The sequence below is a fragment of the Mus caroli genome, chromosome 17 (assembly GCF_900094665.2).
Source record: "Mus caroli chromosome 17, CAROLI_EIJ_v1.1, whole genome shotgun sequence".
NCBI classification, from domain to species: Eukaryota; Metazoa; Chordata; class Mammalia; order Rodentia; family Muridae; genus Mus; species Mus caroli.
Window position 1 is genome coordinate 47,889,105 of NC_034586.1, and position 17,922 is coordinate 47,907,026.

Sequence of the window (17,922 nt, forward strand, 5' to 3'; positions counted from 1 at the left end):
AGAGAGAGAGAGAGAGAGAGAGAGAGAGAAAGAAAGAAAGAAAGAAAGAAAGAAAGAAAGAAAGAAAGAAAGAAAGAAAGAAAGAAAGAAAAAAGAAAGAAAGCAGGCTGAGCAAACTATGCGAAGCAAGCCAGTATTCAGCTCCCTTCCTTGGCCTCTGCATCACTCTAGTTTCCTGCCCTCTTTGAGTTCCTGCCTTGACTTACATCACTGATAGAATATGATGTGGAAGTATACATTGGTCTCATTAATACTCCAACTTCTATGTAGATAGTCAATTTAAAGTCGAATATAGGATCTAGTAAATTATACAACATATCTGTAAGCATACCATACTAATGGAATTTAACTTGCATAGTTTTATTCCTGATATTTTTGTTCCCACAGTGTTTAGTTTTTCCTGTTTCCAAGCGCAACATAAATACTAATACAGTAATCCTAAAAATTGCATTTGGGACTCATATTTTTTATTATTAAAGACTCTTATATATCTGTAATAAGTGCCCTAAGAAATCCCAGAACATAACACCCCCTCTTTTTAATTTTATAAACTATAAATTTAATAAAAAGTCCAGAAGTCACATAAACAGTCACACACCAAACTTGCAGCTACATAGAGAGAATCTAGTTCCAGCACAAGAAAAACTGAGTTCTCCTAAAGCATCAGTGCAGCAGGCTGGGTGTGATGGTCTATGCCTTGTATCCCAGCACTAGAGAGGCAGGAGGAGGAAGGGGTCTGAGTTCAAGGCCAGCCTGGTCTACATAGTGAGTTTCAGGTGACCCAAAGCTACACAGTGTTGACTTTGTTTCAAACAAAACAAAACATCAGTGCAGAGATTGAAATTACTTCTTCACATATTATCCACAAAATGGATGGGATATTAAGGAAATCTTCTGTTTAACAAGTTCTCTGGCCATACATTTACGTGTCATAAAGGATCCAAGACATAGCCGTATTATCATAATTAGAAAGACACTATTATTTCATGCAATGTTCCATTAGGTGACAAAACTGAGGGAGCGTGTAGTAACACCTCTTTCACTTGATACTAGGTTTAAATAAATCTTTCTAAAGAAAATTCATGTAATATCATACACACGAATGAATAAGAATCATTGCTAAAGAATTATTCACCAACCAGGTAGCATACACCAGCTGATATGAGGTTCGCAACACATACAGCAGAAGACTGCTGGGTCTAGGCTCAGTCAGAGAAGATACACCTAACCCTCAAGAGACTGGAGGCCTCAGGGAATTTGAGGTCTGGTGGGGTGTGTGGGGTGGGGGATATCCTCGTGAAGACAGGGGGATAGGAAGGAGATATGGGATGTGGAACATTTGGAGGGTGGACCATGGAGGGAATAAAATCTGGAGTGTAATAAATAAATAAATAAATAATTTTAAAAAGAATTGTTCAGTTTTTTAGTCTACAAGCATACCTCTATAGTTACCTAGTTAAAAATACCAACTCATCTATAATCTAAACAGAAACTAGAAATTAAGTTTTTAGATTCTAACTGGAGGCTTAAAAATGTAAGTTGACTCAAGAAAAAAGACAAAAAGACTATACCTGGGTTGGGGAAGGGAAGAGGAGAAAATTTAAGCTACACTCTCAAAGATTTCTATTTTCTCACACAACACTTTACTCAGAAAAATAGTATTGAAAACTGTTTTGGCAAAACTGCCAACTTTATCAACATATGTGACACATAGCACAGCTGTTAAAGAAAAAATAATATGATCACTGGATCATTCAACAAAATTATAAATTCTGAAGGTTTAAACAAATTAGCTTTTAGTACAATGTAAAATATGCTGTCAATTACCATACTTACTAGGTAAAAAGAACTCAAAAGTATGGCAGTTTTTCATTAAAGAAAAAATGTACAACTGTCCATTTTATTGTGGTCCACTTTTCCTGCTTGTCTTTCTGTTCCCATAATACCCTTTTTTGTACTTTCACCTTGAAAATAAATTCTAAGCACTCAGCCCTAATTGGGATGTCTTTATGAAACCCATCCCTTTAAGGCTCAGGGATCTATGTGAAAGAAAAGGCAGAAATAGTATACAAGCCGGAAGTGGTAGATGATTCCAAGAAAACAGCCTCCTTCAGACAACACAGGACTAATACACACATGAGCTCAAAGACTGTGACAGCACACACAAGATCTGCACAGATTCAAAGGAGACAAGTGGACACAAAGTTCCAACTCTAACCAAAAGGCTATGTGTAATTAATACGAGGTCAGAGAGGGAAAAGGAGTTTTTTCAATGGAGTGTCGCTGGGAATATCAACCACGCTCCAGGGCAGGTCTCATGTTAAGGAGCAGCTGACCAATAAAAAATGAATTCCATGTTTTTATGTATACTTTTCTATTATGATTTAGTAGGTTTTATTTTGTGTTTTGTTTCATTTTCTTGGTTGTTTTGTTTTGACAGATAAAACATGAAGCTAGGTGGGGATCTAAGATCTAAGAAAACTAAAGGAAAGGGAAAAACTATGATCAAAATATTCGTATGTAAAGAATTAGAAATTAAAAAAAGAGTATGCGTAAACTTGGCTATAACAAAGTATTACATCACTTCCTATTAATCAGGCATAATTTAACAAGTAAAAGAAAAATGATAGTTTGCAAGAGCAATATAGTATCAGCCTTTCTCAAAAGACATAGCTACCAACCCACATTGGTTGATATAAAACAAACAAAAGACAAATAATGGTCCACAATAAAAACTAGTGTTATCTATATAAGAAAACAAATAAAGAGGAATTTTAATCCAGCAACATGGCTGCACTGATCATATCTAAAGACCTTCTAGATATGTGTGATCTGGCTGGAATGTACCTTTAGAAGAAACATTTAAGGTAAAATTAGTTTGAAAAAGGAAGCAGCCATTCTTGAGAGTGAAGGGCAGACAAAGTGATGAGTCAGAAAAAGAACTGACAGAACGAGTCAGAGATACAATTTGCCCAACTCTCAGGAGAACAGCACCGGAAAGAGAAGCTATGTAAGAGCAGAGCCGGGGGAGAGATTTGGTTGGCAAGAAGTTGAGTCAATGGGAATCAGCACAGTGAATGCAGGGCAGTACAGCTGAGTTTGTGCATGAGTTCATGCAGCTGTTCATGCAGCTCAGTGCAGCTCAGAAGAGGCCGTTGCAGCCAAAGACTAAGAAGGAACTAGAAGATTAGGACAGATTACCCAAGTTAATTTGAGGCCAAGCAAAGCAATTCAGTGAGAAGACGAGAGAAACCCGATTGAATCAAACAGCTTGGAGAGGAGATTGAGCCAGAACAGCTGAGTTGAGCCTGCCAAGGGGAGTTGAGAAAGAACTAGAAAGGGTGAGCTCATTCAGCAGTGAGGCTTTGGGATAACAATTATATTAGGAGAATAAAAGACACTCTTATAAACAAGTTTAATAATATTGCAGACCAAGTGAAGGTCCTGCTCAACAGACAATATACAGGCTATCAGAACCTATAATAGGAAGTGGTTTAATTTATATAAGAAGACAAGTTTAAAATCAGGCTCCTAATAAAATTTAGTTTTATATATACCAGAAAACAAGTTTATTGTATGTCAAGTAAAAGTCCTCTTGACAGATGTTAAAAGAACCCAGGATGATTCCACTATACAACCTTCTATCTTGACAAGTAACAGTTTCAAAACTGTCCTAACCATAAGGAGACAATTATAGCCATCATAGCAATGGTAGTATTTCACGTCACTAATGAAACTATGGATGATTTCTTGATACGACATAATTTGAATAAATATTTAGGATCCAGGAAGGAGAGTACCCTGTTTTCAAGTAGCAAATAAAAGTTGAAGAAAAATTTTCTCAGCAGCCTCATACAAACTGACACCTTATCTTACTCTCTGAGACTCCCAAGAATCTTTTAGATAATTATATGAGCTTTAAAAGACATATTGGAGAAGGCATGGTGGTGTATGTCTTTGATACCAACACTTCAGGCGTGGAAAGAAAAGCATAACAAGTTCCAGGCTAGCCTGAGCTAGAAAATGGGACCCTGTCTCAAATATAAGTAGATGTGTTAGAAGCTAAAATGATTACTTTGTCCTGTTATAAGCATGTTAAAGACATCTGTGTATTAGGCACTATATTAAGGTTTGATTTAATAGTTTGTGGTCATGTATGAGAAACCTAAGCATCAGACATTCTTTTTAAATTATGCATCTAGTCCTAAAAATATTGCTCCTATGAACAAGTCATATTTGAACAAACAGAGCCTTGGGAATGGCCTTGAGTTTAACTGCCAAAGATCTGATCTTAGAACTGGTTGTCTACCAGGCAAATACACAAGATCTCAGAGATACAGAAATGCAGTTTTGTTCAACAATACAAATTGTAAAATACCACTCAGAAAAATCCAAGTGGTTCACGTATTGATCTGCTATTTGAGAAATGTAAGTCTAACAGAAACTGAATATACTGAGCTAGCTAAACCTGTAAGAGACGGGTAAGCAAGTAATCCTCTAAACTGTAGAGAAATCTGGTTAAATACTATATTATACTATCTACAAATATAAAACTGTAACCAGATAGAAAGGCCCCTTGATCAAACTAAATGATTCCTAATCCCAGAGCCGTCCACTTACTTTCAGCTATATGACAATGAGCAAGTTACTTAACATTTCCAACTCTCTAGGCCTCATCCTCAAAATAAAAGATTACAATCAGCGTGGCTACTTCATTGGGAAAGCCAAGAAATCCAAGTTAAACACATAAACACTGTGCAGCATATGTAATAACTGATTAATACTACCTATAATAGGCTATACTAATCTCTTTGAAAACACAAGCTCTCAAAATCATCTTACTGCCAAAAGGAATTCCCAGATGCCTGTGCTTGAGTAACGGTACATACATGTGTAATATCAAAGGAATGCCCACTTGTATAATTCAGTTAGTATTCTATCAATAGGTGTGAATAATAGTACTGTACCCTCAGTAGGCTATCATGACTGATAATATATACTTTATTCAGCAATAGAGAAAGCAATTTTTTTCTTCAAAAGACCACACAAATATACTCAAGAACATTTCAAAATAGAATTTCACATCTAACAGTGTATCAAGATTTTTATCTCTAGAGTACAAAAGTCACTTCTAATCTATGTTACATAAATCACTGTAGAACATTTTTCATGACAAGATTAGAAGATATTACTGGAACATTTTAATTAAATATTAACATATTCAATACTTCAAAATAGGAAGTTTGCATGTATGTGCAAATTGACAGTTCTGTTACAGAATCTCTCTATAGTCACAGCATCTCAACTTGAGATAGACAACGCAGCTTCTATCCCAGTGTTGAGACTGTAAAGCACACAGTCATTCAGTGTAAGGATGGGGATGAAGGCCCTGCTGCACACATCTCATGCCTTTGTTCACTCACACGACTGTCTATTCATAAGTCACTCAAGCAAAGCCCTGCTGCTTTCCAAATACCCACATAATAAGACTTTAAACAAAAAAAAGAATCCAAATCTAAGTTGCAATTCAATTCCATAAACTTTCCTAAAAGCATTCCGGTGGTAAAACAGACTTGCCACTATAATCAAATAATTCCACCATTTATTCTAAAACAATATGCAGACCTGCCTTTAGAGAGACATAAAATAATGTGGAGTTAGGTTTAACAAGTTCCATTTTTGTTTACACATGAAACACTGTATCATTAATCAGCAAACAACTCACAATGACCACATACACAATACCCTGACACTTTATCACATTTTGGTAACCCTAAAAGGGTAAATTTAATGCTGTACAGCAAAGCATAGCTAAAATCTTACCACTGTCATAAATTAACCACAAACTAAAAATAAAAGAAGTCTATGGCACTGGAATGAATATACTCTCTGCCTTAGAGCTAATACTTTAATTTTTAAGAACCACAAAGAAAAAGATCAAAACTAGTCAGTAACAATGCAGCGTCTAAAAGCAATAAACTCAAAATTAAGTTATAAATAATTTAAAGCATGTCATGAAGATATATTAATAATTCATCAGATAAATAATTTACTAAATAATCAAATAAATAAATAATGAAATACATAAATAAATCAGCAAATAAATAATTCTGTAAAATAACCTAAACAATAAGCCACCCAAACAAATCACAACCTATAAAATTACAATGATTTTCTGGATTCTGATAGTTTTAAATAAGCAAATGTATACAGAATAGATCAATCCTTGTTAGAATTAGAAATATTTGTCAATGCTATTGGGAAAATCCTCATCTTAATATATAAAACCACATTTTCAATTTTTAAAAGCAACACAGAATTAGTTCTTATAAATTATTAAGATGATTATAATGTCCACCTCCATATTTTGCATATATCTTTAATATATTTTCTCCAAAGCAAAAAGACATGGATATTCTTAAACTTCTTTTCAAAAATATACTTACAGTTTGACAGTACTTCAGCCTTTCCGACGGTTTTCCTATCTTCACCAAGTCATTAGAAATGTTCTGCAGTGGGACAACAGCAAGCACAACCTTAGTTAACACAGACAGCATTTCATTCACATGTAAGCCATATTTTATGAGTACAGAAAATAATGGAAGTAAGTCACATTAGTCACAAACTATGTCAAGTTCTAGAAATTCAGCCTCAGCAAGAAGCTTTTTCTACTGAAGCTGACATATAAGCTGGAACGATTCGCATGATTTCAGATATGAAGACAAAACATGACAAAGTAACTGGCTGACATCTGAATTTAAGAACGTTTACGTGTCCTTAAATTTGAAAACCTCAAAATATTGGAAAGAATACAATGAGATCATTTAACTGTTACAATCAGAATTAAGTCACACTCTACCTAGCATAGCATAGGGTCAAACTATAAGACATAAAGTAGTCCTCATTGAACATTTATCTAGTTTCTCATGTGTTCCACAAAATACAGAAAGCTTGAAATAGTCCTGATTTGTCCATAAACTTTCAGGATTTTGTTAGCTTTTTGTTCTTCACTTACTTAACTCTGAAGTTATAAACATTTTTAAAAACAATACTAAGCAGCAAAGTAGTCATAAAAATGGTTTTATCAGCTATCAATTTTTTTTCAAAAATACAAAAACATTCTGCCATACAATATACAACCTTTAAGTTCTATAGTTTGCCTTAAAGTTATCAACTGTTTCCTAAAACACTATTTACTACTATTAAATTACTTGAGGTGCTGAAGTAATGCTTCAGTGGTTAAGTGGGGACACAGATTATCAGGAACACCAGAGTTCCATTCTCAGCAGAAAGACACACACCCCACCCATACAACTCCAACTCCGGGGTAACAATCCAATGCCCTAGCCTTTTTAGACAGCTGCATTCTCTAGGAACATATGACCACACAGAATTAAACATAGTAATAATAAATCTTAAAAGCACCTGTGATGGCTATTCTTGCTTGTCAACTTCACTACAATGAAATCATTTGAAGTGGGAAGACCCACTTTTAATACAGATTTTTTGAAGTGGGAAGATCCACCTAATCTGGAGCCCCCACCTTCTGCTGACAGCTTATAGAAAGGACATGGAAGAAAGAAACTTGCTGTCTTTGTCTGCTTGTCCATTCCTTCACTAGTATTAGAGCTTACTTTTTCAGGACTCTGGCAATATACTGAAGACCAGATGAGACATCTAGCCTGGTGTACTTATGTTCTTGGACCTTGGGAGGAAGGGAGGGAGGGAGGGAGGGAGGGAGGGAGGGAGGGAAGGAGGGAAAAGTGTGTATTTTCTGTAAGTTTTGCTCTTTTAGAAAAGCCTGACTAATGTGGACTTGTTGTTTTATTTTGGTTTGTTCAGGCACTGTTTTCATATTAGTTATGATAGTGTAACAATGGCCCCTACGGCTCATGTATTTGCATGCTTAGTACCAAATTGGTGAAGTGATTGGGAAGGATTAGGAGGTGTGGCCATGTTGAAGAAGGTGGGCCTTCTTTCTTATGAGTGGGCTTGAGGTTTCAAAAGCCTACAGCAGGCCCAGTCTTCCTCTGATTGATGCCTATAGACCAAGATGTAAAGCTCAGCTACTGCTTCAGTACCTGCCCTAATAACCTAACCTTCAAAAATTATGAGCAAGCCCCCAGTTCAATACTTCATTAGCTGAGGTGTCGTGTGCTGGTTAGACTTTGCCTCCTGACCTTAGCGTGGCAATCTCGACAGGCAGATCTTGAGAACAATAAGAACAGCCAGTTGTGGAAGAGACCTCAAGCAGTGGTAACACAATTAATGGGGGGGAACAAGGTTCACTTAAACCTTTGTAGGCTGGGTAGGGGCTTTCTGGAAAGTGTACATTATTGGCCAGGCCAGGGCACAGGCGATATCTCATTTGCATACAGGGGGATTCCAGCAACTGCCCTACATGACCTTATAAGGGGAGAGAAAATTTAACCTGGCTACTATGGTAGGTAATGTCCTGGACAGGGCGGGGAGGGGGGGCAGAGGGGAAGGAAGAGTTACCCCACTCTTACAGTTCTCTGATCCCGTAGCCTTGGTCATAATGTCTATTCATAGCAAGAGAATAATTAAGACACTAGTCTTTCATTTGTTTTCATTTTCATTTTTGTGGGGGATTTTATTGTGCTTTCTGTTTTGTGTTTATTTTTTTGTTTTAAGTTCGAGGCCAACCTGGTCTACAAAGTGAGTTCCAGGACAGCCAGGGCTATACAGAGAAACCCTGTCTCGAAAAAACAAACAAACAAACAAAAACAAAAAAGAAAGAAAGAGAATTAAAAAAAACACTGGGGTAAGTAGGGAGATGGGAGCATGGGGTAGACATTAAAGAAGGAAAAACATTCAAGTATGTATATTTATATAGTAAATTTTTTAAATAAAAATGATGATAGACACAGGGCGTGAAGGCACAAACCTTTAATCCCAGTATTCAGGATGTAGAGGCAGGCAGATCTCTGTGAGTTTGAGGCCAGCCTCCTCTATAAAGCAAGAACAGGAGAGCCAGGGTTCTGTTACACAAAGAAACCCTGTCTCAGGGGGGCAAAAAAGATAATATTATAAACGAAAAACAAACAAACAAAAAACCCACAGAAGTCATATGTACTAAATTTGATACACCTAGGGGTACTGGTTTCTAGCTGGATTGAAAACAAGATACAACAATCACATTATGATACATATTCAAAAGTCATTGGCAAATTATGTTTTACTTTACTATTTGGGTAGCAATAAACTATAGTGCCCACATAAGCAATATACAAATACAGAAAATTTAGAAACAATAAGAAAACTCAAAAGCCATCTTTCATTCTTAAGGGAATGCTCCTAAGATGGTGAAAATGAATTTATATTCTGATGTACAAGGCTCCGAAGATAATCTATCAAAAGTCAAGAACTATATAAAGTTGCTATTTCAAAATATTATATTCTAATATAAAATAATTTCTAGAGAAATCACAAATATCTCCTTGCTATTACCCCTGTACAGTCACACCTACTAGTCACTTCCCCTATTATCTCTACTAGTCATTAATCCATGTTTTGAAAGAAAAAAGAAAAAACCCATACAGAATACACAAGATACAGTCCACAGAATTCAAAAGGCTCAACATCGAGGAGGAAAGCCAAGTGAAGAGGCCTCAGTCCCACTTGGGAGAGACAAGAAAGCAATCACAAGTGGGGAGGGAGGGAGGGACTTGGAAGGGAAAGTGGACAGCGGTGGGAGGGTTGGGGGTTGACCAGTTGGTGGGTAGAAGGTAACCTGATCTGGTATTGGATGAGGGGAAAGGACTGAAGCCCTGAGGGCCAGCAGAAAGAATGCAAACAGGCAGCCTGAGGAAATAGGAGGTTGAGGGGACCCCAGAATACACCAGAGATCTTGGAGGTGAGAGACTCCCTGGACTCACAAGGAGGGAACTTTGATGAAATGCCTGACAGTAAGAAGAGGGAACTTACAGAGCCTACCTCCAGCAGGAAGACAGGACATCAAGTGAGGGATGGGGTTGCCATCCCACAGTCATACCTCTGACCCATAATTGTTCTTGTCTGAAAGAATTACAGGGATAGAAATGGAGAGGAGTCTGAGGAAAAGAAGGTCCAGTGACCCCAAAGTAGGATCCAGCTCAAGGGGAGGTCCCAAGGCCTGACACTATTACTGAGGCTATGGACCACTCACAAAAAGGGACCTATCATGACTGCCCTCTGAAAGACCCAACAAGCAGCTGAAAGAGTCAGATGCAGTTATTTGCACTCAATCAATGGACAGAAGCAGCTGACCCTGTTGTTGAATTAGGGGAGGCTGAAAGAAGCTGAGGAGAAGGGCGATCCTGTAGGAGGACCAGCAGCAGTCTCAATTAATCTGGACACCAGAGATCTTTCAAAGACTGGACCACCAAACAGACAACATACACCAGCTGATATGAGGCCCCCAACACACATACAGTAGAAGACTTCTGCGTCTGTATTCATTCAAAGATTATGTACCTCTCAAGAGACTGGAGGCCCCAGGGAGTTTAGAGGTCAGGTGGGGTGGGGGGTGGAGGCATCCAAGTGGAGAGAGGATTGGGTGGGGAAGAAGTGTGGGATGTGGAGCAGTTGGAAGGTGGATGGGGAGGGGCGGGAAATGGAATATGGAGTGTAAAAATGAATTACAAATAAAATTAAATTTAAAAAAGAAAGAAAGATACGACAACTGGAAAAAAATAAAATAAAATAAAATGTTGTCATTTGACACTGCAACAATTCTCTTGGAATGAGACCATAAAGTATCCTTTAAAACAAACACTACTCCAGCAGTCAGTCTGTCTGTCTCTGTTTCTTTCTCTCCCTCTCTCCCTCCCTCCCTCTTGCTCTGTGTATGTGTCTGTCTGTCTGTCTGTCTGTGTGTCTCAAACACACACACAAGCTATGTGCATGTGTATATGTATATATAACATATGCAATTAGCAAAAAACAGTATAAACAAGAGTAGAACTAGATAGCAGAGCATTCAATTTTTTGAATTATTATTTAGTAAAAGTGGCTTAAAAAACAAAAGGTTACACAGCTAACAGTCATAAAATAAAAATGTGTAATTTTCATTCAGCGTAAAAGGTAGAGCTACAACAAATCAGTTCTTTTAAACAGAAAAGAAATTCATCTTCTAGATTTATCTCAAATGAAAAGAAGGCAAAAAGAAACGATGTAAAACCACCTGAAAGATAAAAAGAACAGAAGCTACCTTTGAGGGAAATCAACCCTTCACACTGTCAATGTATTAAAGACAAACCTTGTAAAATACAGTAAAAGTTTGCATCACACTCTTAGATGCCACAACAATGGAAGATTACTATAAAAGTTTCTAGACATACACTCTCAATTTGTCTTTAATTCATCATAGAAAAATGAAATCATTTTGTCCCTCAGCACTGTCTTTGTTATGATACTTTGAAAAGCACTGGTCTGAAATACAAATAGAGGGGCTGCAGATGGCTTAGCAGTTAAGAGCACTGGCTTCTTCCAAAGGACCTAAGTTCAATTTTCGGCACTCACATGGTAGCTCAAACCCATTTCTAACTCCAGTTCCAAGGGTTACAATGCCCTCTTCTGGTCTCTGAGGGTACCAGGCACGCATGACACATACAAACATGGAGGCAAAACACCCATAAAAACAATGTGTTTTTAATATTAATAGATCAATGTGGCAGGATCTTTTTTTAATTTATTTAAAGAGAAAGGGTGATATGTGACAGGATTTTCCCTTTCCAATTAGTTTAAATATTAGTGCAGCAGGAGGCCTTTGGTTGGACAGGGAAAATCCTGCCACATATCAATATTATTAAAAAACATAAAAAAGAAACTATATATAATATTCAACTTGCTAATGGAAAATAGAAGGAAAAGACAGAAGAACTGCCAAGAAGATGCAGAATTGGCATACACAAAGGAAAACTGACAGAGACCTTGTCTTCTTACTTTTACATATGCTGTGGTTTATATGCAAATATGTACACATATTTATACATACAATTGTGTATAGAAACACTCATACACTATACAAATAAAGAATTACAACAGTACTGAGAACTGAAAATATTTTCAATTACATTGAACAGGTTTCCAATTTTCAATATCTATTCTCTTCACCATGAGGTGAGCTACATATACCAGCATACTTATCTTTTAAATACTTCAAATACAACAGATTCTTTTACTTTCAAATACAGTTCTTTTGAAGATGTTGGTGCTCGTATTTATACTAGAAACTCTAAATTTATTTCACAAGACAGGATCATTTAAAATATTCTGAAATCAAATGTAAATGTAAAATCTACTAAGTAAACTGAAACTGTGGCATCATACAAAGACAAACATAATACCTTCATAAATATTTGTTTTTTCTAATATTTGATATATAACTAACCGAAGCATCACAATAGCTCAAAGGAATCCTGGCTATATATGAAAAAAGATTCAGTAATGGCTAAAGACTTAGTATTAGTAATATCATGCAATATGTAAAAAGAATAATATTTAAAATCCACTTCATGCTACCATAGAATTGAAAAGACAATCATTAGGCATACATAGCAAATTAAAAATAATAATAATAATAATAATAACCTACTTGACTCAGAGCCACCCAATACAAATAATTTAGTAAGATTGTGTTTCAATGAAATTGCTAACTGGAGTTGGTAAGATTCATCAACACCTACCTCTAAGAATAGCAAAAAAGAATTTAAATAGAAAAAAAGAAAAGATTAAAATTCCCATCAAAGTAAAGACTAAGTGTAGCTAAAAACTGTCATCCATAATCAGCCATAAAAAGTAAAGGGTTATGTTGCTAGGAAGATGGTTCAGTCTGGAAAGTGTTTATCACCCTCTTATGATCCTAGCACTGAGGAGGCACAGACCTAAGGATCTCTGAGGCTCACTGTGCAGCTCATCTGGGTGAATCAGTGAGACCCATGTTCACTGAAATCCATGTGCAGCCTACATACATACATACATACAAACATACATACATACATACATACATGAGAGAGAGAGAGAGAGAGAGAGAGAGAGAGAGAGAGAGAGAGAGTTAAACCATAAGAGAAAATCAGTGGTAGGATTCTCAAATTTGCGAATTCTCCAAACTATGCCTGTTCTGTAATGATATAATGCCTGAGAAAACAGCAAACAATTTAATAAGTTAAAACTAAATTTAAGTCAGAAGTTTATGGTGAAGTAAAAAGAAAATAAGCTACTACAACTAGCTATTAATGTTCAGGATAGGAGACTATTTGGCCTTACCATTTCAAACTTTGACAGCACATACCAAGCTTAAATACCAACCCATTCTAAGACAAATATATAAATAAACTAATACATGGTGACTTTTGAGATTTTACTGTTATCATTATACCTATACCATATGTATCCCAGTTCCTTTTTTTTCCTTAAAGCAGGCTTTAAAATGCATATTCACATACAAAAAAAAATGTTCCCCAAATTGTGACTTTTTCATTTTAAATATGAAAGATAAATAAGTAAACAAAATTTTGAACAAAATAAAATAAAACTTAATATACTTTAAAAATAAATTTTAAATAGTAAAAGTAATTGTAAGGGTATTACTTTTTAATTTTCATCCAAAAAAAAAAAGGCTTACATCTAAATCTGTCAGTGTCAATGAGCATGTGAACATTATTGTGGAGATTTTAATAACCAAAACCACAATATCTAAATACAAAAACCAAGAGTCAGGATCACAGACACTTATTCCAAAACATCTATAAAGCAGGCGCTGCATTAGCCACTGCTCTGGAAATACAACCTCAAATTCGTATCTTAGGCATTTCTCTTCCATGTGAAATATACTGCCTTGTAATGATGCTCGTAGCAACTCTTTCCCCACTCCAAAGCAGCCCTTTAAAGTCCACAACTGACAAGAACACAGCCTGCTTTGCATGAAAGGTCAACTGCTCAAATCACAATACTATTCTTCTTTTAAAAATAGCTCAAATTTTATATTTTAAAGAAAATATATGAAAGTTTTAGAGTTAACCAGCTATTATTCCCTAAAAAACTGAACACATAAATGAATTAAGAATACCTTTATATACACAGACAGACCAATACAAACACATGATTACATGCAAATGTCCACCCCACACATTAATGTGTTACCAGAAAACAAGCCCTGGGCCTCCTCACACACCCTGGACAAGGTTCCTACCACTGAGCTATATTCCCAGTCTGCTTTTCTTTCCTCTTTTTTTCCTTCTTTTAGGATGAGTGGGGCATTATTTAATTGGTAAGGCTATCCTCCAACTTTTGATCCTCTTGCTTCCACCAGCCAAGTACCTGGGATTTCAGCCTGAACCACCAGGCTAGGTTCTTCTGAAACTTTTGAAGTAGCATTTTATTTTTCAATGGTTAATTCTTAAAATTCACTACATATTATTCTACAAAAGAATACTTGCCAACTACTTTATCATCAACTTTCCTATCAATTAAGAACTAACACTAGTGTTAAGCTGTAAATATTAGCAAGAAAATCAAGTAGAAATAGTTCATGCCTTGTTCTCACCTAATTATAAAAATTATCTTAAAAGGTTATGTGACTTCTTTTCAATTCTATATACTGAAAATCCTAACTATTCATAATTATATATCTGAGCTGAAATTATAATAAATTAAATATTCTGAATTTAAATTATCGTTATGAATTTTACAATTAAGCTATTCTTATAATTTATATGAAATCTTTTAACAAAAAAATTAGATCTAAAATTCTACGACCTTTTTGTAAATAAAGTCGTTAATTTTCAGTCATCTTTTGATTAGATTGACATTTACATGTAAAGATATATAGGTTATTATTTTTGGATTTAAGTTCCTACTAACAAATGTAAATAAAAATAATTAACTAAAGGTTATTTAAAGTTTTTCAATTTAAATTAGGTTCCCTAAACTTGGGATAATTTTTGGTAAATGCTTTTTGTTTAAAAAGTATAAACTGCTATATAATTATAAATGCAATTTAAATCTGTTACTTAATTTAAGATAATTTAAATTCAAAGACATCAAGAATAGTTATTATAACTTTTAATTATACTATGTTTGAGATACTTATTCTCATGTCACATGAAGAAAAGCTAAGGTTATATACCATTTCCATTTCATTTTACTGTCATTTTGTTTTATATTAAAATTAATCCTTGTGTTATCAGAGATATTACTACACTCATATTCAATCTTCAATAACATTTGTAAAATGTATATAGTCAAGTGCAGCCCATGTCAAATATGTTAGTCAACAAGAACTCTATGAATAGTTTATGAATAAATTTCTAGAATCACTTTAAGAGACCAAATTTTACTTCATGGATGTTTACTGACTTAAACTACTCTAATCGAAAACTTGTACAACAAAAAACAATGTAACAAAGATCTAAGCAAGAGAAATACTTTATATTCTCCTATAGAAACAATGTTATCAAGATTTTACCTCACAAAAATCAGATGGACAAACTAGTTTAGTAATCCTTTATGCTGGTTTTTATCTTTGTAAATTAGACACAAATTTAATAGTTACTGTTACTTAGTGCAGTTCATTCACCATTGCACATAAAAGACACATAAATAACAAAAGACATGTTTATATATCTTTATGGAAAGCCAAGACATCTTCTGACACAGGAAGACATGGAAAAACATAAACATGCTATACTAAGCCTTTCAGCAAATTTACTAACACGCTTTTCAGGTTGAAATTTGCAAAAGTATTTTTAAGAAATGCGCATAGTACCATTACAATATCTGTGTTGTTGCCAATCAAAATTTATATTGAGTAAAATTTATATCATGCCTTCTAGTTGAAATGAATGTAAAAGAGTATCTGTTCATTCTCTGTACAGTATAAAAAATAAACTGAAGCTAATGGACACAGTCTCTACAGAGGAGGGTCTACCTTAGAGCAGCAGTTCTCAAGCTGTGGGTCATATCCCCTAGAAAGGTCAAACAACTGTTTCACAGGGGTGACATAAGACCATTTGCATATCAAAACTTTACATTACAACTCATAACAGTAGCAAAATTAAACTCATGAAGTTAACAGTGCAACCTTAATAACAATTTTAAGGTTGGTGGTCAAAACATGAAGAACTTTATTTCAGTGTCGTAACACAAGGAAGATTGAGAACCACTACTCTAGAGTCACCTCCTCAATAGTAGCCACACTCCTAGTATGGAGGTAAATTCACATCTCATCTTTTAATTACATAATAAAGTTGTATTTATATATCTTTCAATCATCATAAATGTATCACACTAAAAATACTTGTTACTTTTCAATTCAATAGTAGTTTTGAGATCTACTGATACATCAATCTACTTACTTGGTCTTTTAAAAAAAAAAACAACAATTTTTTATTAGCTATTTTCTTCATTTACATTTCAAATGCTATCTCGAAAGTCCCCTATACCCTCCCCCCACCCTGCTCCCCAACCCACCCACTCCCACTACCTGGCCCTGACATTCCCCTGTACTGGGGCATATAATCCTTGTAAGACCAAGGGACTCTCCTCCCAATGATGGCCAACTAGGGCATCTTCTGCTACATATGCAGCTAGAGACACAAGCTCTAGGGATACTGGTTAGTTCATATTGTTGTTCCTCCTATAGGGTCGCAGACCCCTTTAGCTCCTTGGGTACTTTCTCTAGCTTCTCCATTGGGGGCCCTGTGTTCCAACCAATAGATGACTGTGAGCATCCACTTCTGTATTTGCCAGGCACTGGCACAGTCTCACAAGAGAGAGTTATAACAGGGTACTATCAGGAAAATCTTGCTAGCATATGCAATAGTGTCTGCATTTGGTGGCTGATTATGGGATGGATCCCTGGATGGGGCAGTCTCTGGATGGTCCTTCCTTACATCTCAGCTCCAAACTTTGTCTCTGTAACTCCTTAAATGGGTATTTTGTTCCCCATTCTAAAAAGGAACAAAGTATCCACACTTTGATCTTTCTTCTTCTTGAGTTTCATGTGTCTTGCAAATTGTATAAGGCTGCTATGAACATAGTGGAGCATGTGTCCTTCTTACCTGTTGGGACATCTTCTGGATATATGCCCAGGAGAAGTATTGCGGGATCCTCCGGTAGTACTATGTCCAATTTTCTAAGGAACCTCCAGACTTATTTCCTGAGTGGTTGTACAACTTTGCAATCCCACCAGCAATGAAAGAGCGTTCCTCTTTCTCCACATCCTTGCCAGCATCTGCTGTCACCTGAGTTTTTGATCTTAGCCATTCTGACTGGTGTGAGGTGGAATCTCAGGCTTCTTTTGATTGGCATTTCCCTGTTGATTAAGGATGTTGAACATTTTTTCAGGTGCTTCTCAGTCATTCAGTATTCCTCAGCTGAGAATTCTTTGTTTAGCTCTGTACTCCATTTTTAATGGGGTTATTTGATTTTCTGGAGTCCACCTTCTTGAGTTCTTTGTATATATTGGATATTAGTCCCCTATCAGATTTAGGATTGGTAAAAATCCTTTCCCAATCTGTTGGTGGCCTTTTTGTTTTGACAAGTGTCTTTTGCCTTACAGAAGTTTTGTGATTTTATGAGGTCCCATTTGTCGATTCTCAACCTTACAGCACAAGCCATTGCTGTTCTGTTCAGGAATTTTTCCCCTGTGCCCATATCTTGAGGTTTTTTTCCCCCACTTTCTCCTCTATAAGTTTTAGTGTCTCTGGTTTTATGTGGAGTTCCTTGATCCACTTAGACTTGAGCTTTATACAAGGTGATAAGAATGGGTCAATTCAGCTGGACGTGGTGGCGCACGCCTTTAATCCCAGCACTTGGGAGGCACAGGCAGGCGGATTTCTGAGTTCGAGGCCAGCCTGGTCTACAGAGTGAGTTCCAGGACAGCCAGGGCTACACAGAGAAACCCTGTCTCGAAAAACC

General features: G+C 36.0%; 1 protein-coding gene across 3 annotated transcripts in view; it reads right to left on the reverse strand.

Annotated features, from left to right (window-relative positions):
* Nucleotides 1-17,922, reverse strand: part of Tbc1d5 (TBC1 domain family member 5) — a 463,147-nt gene that overhangs the window by 420,358 nt on the left and 24,867 nt on the right. For all 3 annotated transcript variants that reach the window (XM_021186156.2, XM_021186155.2, XM_029471255.1), the window contains exon 2: nucleotides 6,447-6,509. The gene's annotated coding sequence lies outside the window, so the exon portion shown is untranslated. The remainder of the gene's footprint in view (nucleotides 1-6,446; nucleotides 6,510-17,922) is intronic.